Source organism: Candoia aspera, chromosome 3 (assembly GCF_035149785.1).
Source record: "Candoia aspera isolate rCanAsp1 chromosome 3, rCanAsp1.hap2, whole genome shotgun sequence".
Taxonomy (NCBI): Eukaryota; Metazoa; Chordata; class Lepidosauria; order Squamata; family Boidae; genus Candoia; species Candoia aspera.
Window position 1 is genome coordinate 153,363,744 of NC_086155.1, and position 7,862 is coordinate 153,371,605.

Genomic DNA, 7,862 nt, shown 5'->3' on the forward strand with positions numbered 1-7,862 from the left:
AGTCACTCACTCTCAGCCCAACTCACCTTACAGGGTTGTTGTTGTGGGGAAAATAGGAAGAGGAAGGAGTATTAGGTATGTTTGCCACATTGAGTTATTTATAAAAATAATAAAGGTAGGATTGAAAATAATAAATAAACAAACAAACAAATAACTCTTACTGGACATAAATTCCAGAGAGTTTTAGCTATAAAGACTAAACACTTTGGGATAAAAGATAAAATAAGTATCTTATGTTGTAAGATGTTAAGTCCTTCATAATTTGTGAGAAAACCAACTTGTAAGAAAACCAACTATTTACAATATATATATTGCTTAGCTGACTAGGGATTATAAATGATAGCTTTTTGGTTAGACTTGTTTGCCACTAACTGGATTTTTTATGCACTTGGCTCTATTTTGTACATATGTCTCTGATGTACTTGAATTCTAGATTTGCTACTCTGTCCATGTTGATTAGCCTGATTCATAGTTGAACCAAAGGACCTAGATAAAACTGCACTATAAAACTTCAGAGATAAATCTTTATGAAGGGTAATATAGACAAGCCTTAAATCAAATAAATTTATTTATAGCTATAGGGAAATACTTGGCACACCACTGAAGGAGTAGATAGACTGTATCAATAACTGAGGCAATATAACATAATGATCTATGATATAACATAGGCTCTATCAGGTTATTAGTGTTGTAGATAAATAGGACTATTGGCATAAATTTTAAGGATTAGCGTTCTTGTTCCACTCAGGGCAATTACAATTGATTTGAGGAGATATGTTGGCTTTCAAAAGACTTTTACAAGATACTTTTTCTCAATTATTGAAAAGCCCTTTCAAAATACTCCAAGGATTGTTTATTCTTGAACATAGTTTCATGTCACTCTCTATTGTGATCTGATACAACATTTCAGGGTAAATGATGATTTTGTTTCATTAGAGAAACAGAATTTGAAGATACCTATAGTTGATACTTCAGACTAATTACTGTCTAAAACACGACCTTTACCAAATGCAGTTGGGTTGGAAAGAGGGTATTAAGAGATTTTAATCTTATTGATCTACTCAGCTGATCTCAATATATTTCATTATTTAATGGCAAACCAGTCTTAACACTCCTTAGGACAAAGAAATTATTCAATGTCATACCCAAACTGAATGGTAAAAATGCTAAACTTTCTCAATATTTTTCAGACATGCAGAGCCAGGGCTTGAATTATAGGAAAACCAGAGCATTTTCAACCACCTTTCCATTTGTGATGCCCATGTTTTCTACTCCTTTTTTTAAAAAAAGAACTTTATTAATTTTCCAAGTATAGTTAAAGTACAAAATATAGAATATAGAAAAGATAGAGTACAAGACTAAAGAAAAAAAACTGAAAGTGCAAAACAGACAGAAAGCAGAAACAGAAAGTGACTTCTGATCTTCTCTAATACACATACAAATGCATTTAGAAATACAATATCTCACCATTAGTTAAACCTTAGTAACATTTCTATCAAATCAAACCATTTAATCATTAAAACCCAAAATCAAAACTTCATTATTATTTTTTTGACACAAGCAAATAATCTAAAAGTGGTTGCCAAATAGGAACAAATCCAGACACAGTATTTTCTCTTATCAACTCTGTTAACTTTGCCATTTGGGCCAGTTCCATCAGTTTAATCATTCATTCCTCCACTGTAGGAATTTGTGGTTCTTTCCGTCTTTATGCCTATAAAAGTCTTGCTGCTGTAATCATGTATAAAAGCAAATTCCCATGTTGTTTCTTGAGCTTCTTCTCCATCAATCCCAAGAGAAATTGTTCTGGATTTTTTTTGTAAGTCCACTTTAATATTAGCACATATTTGATCCCAAATTTTTTTGGCCTTCTCACAAGTCCACCAAAGATGATAAAAAGTTCCTTCAACAAGAGAACATTTCCAACAAACATTTGTTACTCCATTATACATTTTTGACAGCTTATCAGGAGTTAAATACCAACAACACATCATTTTATAAAAAATCTCTTTTAAGTTATAATTCAAAGTAAATTTCAAACCTTTGTTCTCCATGTTCTCCCATTGCTCCAACATAATATTGTATCCAAAATTCTTATCCCATTTAATCTAACATTCTTTAACTTGTTCATCTTCTAAATTCATCTGCAACATTTTATACATCTTTGTAATAACACGTTCATCATTTATACAGAGTTCCATTTCAAATTGAGTCATTTAATTGACAAATTTAAAATTCTGTTTATCCACTTTAAAATGTTCTGACAATTGCACACATGTGAACCAATGATATGCAAAACCTTCCAACTCTAACAGTTCCCTTGTTTTAAGCTTAGGTACACCCTCTTCAAAGTTCCCATGTTTTCTACTTCTGAGTATCTTTCCCCCGAAGCAGGTGATTCTCAAAAGTGGTCCATGAACCATCTGTGATCCATGAAGTTTCTCCAGATGGTCCACCACAGCCATTTCAAGTTCATCTGCTACCACTCAGTCACCATTTCAGCCACACCATCCTGTGTTCAGTGACACCAGAAGGCCAGCTAATTATTGGTACAAGCATGGAGGTCTCCAACAGTCAGCTGGCCAAAGCCTGCTCATTGACTTAGCCTGTCTGTCCATTCACATCAAGAATCAGCTGGCTAGACCAATGCCCATGGCTACACCAGTGCCTCAAGAGGGAAATCAATATCTAATTTTGAATTACATTTTTTGGTACAAAATTTAGGTTTTTAATATGGAGGTGAAGGAAAGGATACACAACTGCAACTGTAATTATTATTTTATTTGCCCAGGCTGCTAAAGACAGAAATTCAGGGAGCAGGTGTTTGTTTAATAGTCTGGCCTCAAGATTTTTTAAAAATATATTTAGTGGTCTATTGTTGCAAAAAGTTAGAGAAACATTGTATTAAACACTGAGCACAAAGTATACTTGTAAATTAATTAAAGGTTTTTCAAATGTTCACTTGCAGAGGGAAATAGAAATAAAATGTTTTCCCGCAGCAAAAATCAAAGTACATCAGTTATCAAATAACTCTGCTCTCAGAGTACAGTTCTGTTTCAAAGGCTGCTTCTTTTATTTATTACTCTACATGCAAATATAATGGACTGTTGCAGAAGTGCATCATGAGAACTGAGGAAGCATTCAGATGAAAATTAGCAGCTTTCAGACTGTCAGCCAACACAAATCACTTCAATGGTGTTTAAACTGTTCTCTAAAGCAACATTTTGTAAAGTATGTTTCTGTGTGTGTGTGTGTGTGTGTGTACATACACATACACACACACCCACACACACATACATACACACACACATATACATATGCATATATACATCCTATTCCTCGTTTTTTTTTTTTTTCCTTTCTTTTCTTTTCTCCCTTCCTGCAGTATTTGTTGTTCCTGAAATATTTGCTGCATGGAGCCATTAGGATCTAACTGAGGCTTAAGTCCAGCAAAGAACATATGGTGAGCATTGATTGTTTCCTGTTGATGTTTATTTTTTTTAATTTGCCTTGTCTATCAATGACTTTCACAATTCATTAACCTTACTGTTGTTTATCCAAATTCTTCCTGAGTTGGCAATCATTTTCAAACATCTCTTCAGTCAATCAAGTTCACATTAATAGCTGGCCTGTCCCTGGTGCAGTTTTATTATTGTCATATCCAGGCACACTTTATAAGTCATTTGTGTGAGGGTGGAACATAACTTTTGAATACATTTGAAAGCTGTTTTCCTTCTCCGTTTCCTTCTTTCCATGAATAAAGAAATAAGGAAAATGAATGGACAGATTGTAGACATTCAGGGTGAAAAATATCCCCTTCTGTTGGTAGCCTTACAGGCCATGTTGTTTGGTTGTTTCAGGTGAAAAGGCTGTGACTAACTAGGCTCTTTTATAGTTTGCCAGTTCATAGTGAAGAACACTGTTTACCTGCAGACTGTAAATGGAGTACCTGTTGTAATGCACAATCCACTTCAGGGAAAGGCATCAGTGCCTGGCCTGCTCCTCACTCACAATGTATGTTGACCATGTTGGTTAGGGTTTTAGCTTCTCCACACTGACTTTTACAGAAGAGTTGTGGCTTGCTGTCATGTTAGCTAGTTCAACTATTTACTTATGTTAACCAGTTCATACTGCTGATGTTAACCTTTGCAATCCACCCAGGTCTTGTACAAGTGGGTGGCTATAGAAATAAACAAACAAACTAGTCACATTTGAAGACTTGGTTTACACATACAGGAACAGCAAAAATGCTTCCATAGCAATTAGGGTTCAAAATAGCTTTTTAATCTCATGTACAGTATGTGAATGTTTGTTCAGACCAACATCATAATGTTACATTGTTTAAAAGTCATATTAACACAATAGCACCAGAATGATTTGAAGGAATGGTCTGCTATTAGATACTACAATACCTTAAGGGCAGGATATACAGAATTTTTTTACTGGAAACAGTGTGACTGACACCTATGTATGCTTAGTAATGGTCAGTTAATAATAACATAATTTAATGAATAAAGATAAGATGGTTGGTTGCATCTGACATTTGAATGCCATCATTCTTAATATAAATGATAGAACACATTCTGGTAAAAATGGGAATTTCTTTAAGTCAGGGAAATTCTTTGGGTTTGGAGATTTTTTAAAAAATAATTAATTAATTAACTAATTTTTGTGAGACACTCTTTTAGGATTTTGTTAAGAAATATTCGTTCTGGGGAGAAAAACTGGATTTTGAAGCTTGTTTTGTATGTAGGCATAGCTTTCAATTACTAAATATACTTGTTTTATTTTACCTGTGTTTCAGCATTGGTACAGAGGGCAGATGCTTCCTGAAATGTATCATTTCAAAAGTTTATATATCATGTTAATCTCTATAAAAAATTATAATTGTCTTCTTGGCTTCCATCACAATTAATTAATACAAATTCCCTTATTTTCTGTTCTAATCCATAAATTTAGGCCTTCTCCTGTTTTCTAATGTTGTGGCTGTTATTATTAAATAAGATATTTTCAGCTAATATGGGCTGTATATCTCCAGTTTTCACAATTTCTTACAGTTATTCTTAATAGCGCTTGAGAATAACTTTAAGATACTCTGGTAACCTGTAGCTTGCTACCTACTGAATATTACATATCTTATTATTCCAGAATAATTTAATATGGACATATGACTTGAGACTATGAAGAAAACCTTCTATTAGAGATGCCATCTGCTCAGACAGTATATCTGAAGTAAGTAGTGGACTTAGGGAGTGGACATCTTCTATTGTATTCTTCAGAGCCTTACCACTGGGTGGTGGGGGGAACAAAATTTTAGACTATCTAGCTCTCTAGCTGAGTAAGTATCCTTTCCCCCAAGGGGGACAATCAAATTCATCTGAAGATATTCTCTATTTATCATGGAATAATTATAGACCAACAGTTTAATACCCTCACTGCAGCCAAATCTAAAGCTTAGCCAGTGGACAGATTCTATCATGTTCTTTCAAGTGTCTTCATATGTTGCTACTACTTTCTCATGTCTTTTATATATAAAGTTATTACCACTTGCCTTGGAGTCCTGTCAGGAAGACAGGAAAAATATTAATAATAGATCGCATTACAAGTCAAAGAACATTTTTCCTGAGGGCCCTGAATTTTTTCAGTTCTCCAGTGTTGACATGTGTATTGCCTTGACCTACATTTTGTGAAGCTCTTACATTCCTGTGTACATTTGCTTGGATGAAGGGCCATGGTTTATAACTGCAGAACCAGGGTTACACATCTGGTAGCTCTTCTGACATTGCACTCCTATGCACAGTCCTCTCCAAGTACTTTTGTTGAGCTCAGTTTTCAATTTGTTTTGCCCACTTAACTGGAAAATCTTCCAAATCAGTTTGGAAGAAAAACAGCTAGGAAGATTAGGAAGTTTGTTTAAAAAACAACAACCTACAGGTAAGATAAATGTTCTGCCAAAAACCAAAATTTCTCTATTATTTTGAAGGACTCTCACAAAATAAAATAAAATAAAATAAAATAATAAATCCCACCCACCACCAAAGTTCCCCAACTTAAAGGATTTCCCATTTTTACCAGAATATATGCTATCATTTATGCTAAGTATGATGGAATCCAAGTATCAGATGCAATTGGCCATCTTTCATCACTCTTTCTCTCCCCTTCCAGCAATATCTGGATCCAGTTCACTGCCTGCTTAAAAAGACCAAGAACAATACTTGATTCTGTCCTGGGATGATCATTTTAATATATAGTGCTTGACATTCAGAAAAGTTCGGTTTGGAAAGTGTATTTAAATAATAAATCAACCTTGTTGTACTTGTAATTAAATGTTCTAAGAATTGTATTCATTACTGGCCAACATTATCCTAAGCTGAAGCAAGCAATGCTAACTCTGGATAAGGGAAATTAAAGCCCAGTAAACTGTATGGTTGATGTGGTTTGTGAGATTAATGAAACATTAGGGAATTAAAGGAGCTGCTATTTCTGTCATTTACATTTGCAGGTTTTTTTTAATGTCCCAAGACAGGCTTAAAAGTATTGAAATGGCAAATTAATGCAACAACATGGAAAGAATACCTAGAAAAAAATACAGACAACTTGGCATGGAAAAATCACTGAATATATCAATATGGAGATTATCAAGTATAAAAACCATACATTAGGGCAAGATGCCTTCACAATATAGTCCAGGAAAGACTCATCATCTTTAAGGTATTCTGCTTGCCTTCTTCTTCCTAGCATTTTCCCGCTGTTGCGGGGTCTGCTTTTTTGGATCCTGAAACGTCACTTTGCCTGATCATCTGCCTCCTCAGGGTGCAGACCCTCAATTTGCATGTCCTTATTGATGGTGTCTTGCCACCTCTGTTTTGGTCACCCAGGATACACTTTAAGGTATCCTGCTTGTGAGCCTGTGATACAGGAACTTGTTGTTCAGTATTACAAAACCCTTTGGGACTTTTTGAATCCTCGGGGGCTGCTGTCTCTGTGATGCCATGGTTGCAATGACTATATGCACGCAAATGCAGATGAGACATCTCAGAACAGTATAGGCTTCAAAATTAATGATGCAGGAGAGAGAAGACAAGATAATGTGTCCTTTAGAAATTAATTAAAATGCATCACTCTGCCCTTTCATGCTATAATGATATTTTGGTGCTTTGTTTTTGTTTTTTTTTTCATTTTAAATAATAATTTATGCATTCATGTCTCTGGTGACCAGTTGCAAAAACTGTACACTTGTTTTTTTTTTTCAATTTGTTATGCCACTGTGCATTTAGGCGGAAGAAAGGTCCTTAACTGCTGGCAGCTGTAGTTAGCAAATATTTAGTATGCATTGCTGTGCATTATTTTATCCATTAATTCTACATACTTCGGTGACCACTGGTGTTAAATAAGCCAGTGATGATTTATTTTATTAAAAACATTTAAGATCAGACCCATCATGCTCACACCTGCATGCCCATATTTCTGTGGCAGTGTGGACTTCTGTTCTCAGACTATACAGTGTAGACTCATAAAGGTGAGGTGCCATGAATATTCACGAAAGGCTTCTTTGGCACCTATCATGTCCTACAAAGTTTGAAAAGTTCTGAATGGTTAACCCTGTGGGATCTGAACTTGGCTTGTTCCTTCAAAAAGATATCGCTGCCAAGAAGTCTTAATCTGAAATGTGGAGGATCAAGGTATTTATATTTGGGTGAAGGGATAGGGTTGGGGAGTATAGCTAAATGTGCTGATAAAGGTAAAGGTAAAGGTTTCCCTTGACGTAAAGTCCAGTCGTGTCCGACTCTAGGGGGCGGTGCTCATCTCCGTTTCAAAGCCTTGGAGCCGGCGTTGTCATAGACACTTCCGGGTCATGTGGC

General features: G+C 35.2%; 1 long non-coding RNA gene across 1 annotated transcript; it reads left to right on the forward strand.

The window, feature by feature from the left end:
• The first annotated feature begins 6,528 nt into the window (after window positions 1-6,528).
• Window positions 6,529-7,132, forward strand: LOC134494971 (uncharacterized). The gene is made up of 2 exons (XR_010067735.1): window positions 6,529-6,711; window positions 6,892-7,132. It is a non-coding gene; the product is annotated as an uncharacterized LOC134494971 (long non-coding RNA).
• Window positions 7,133-7,862: the final 730 nt, after the last annotated feature.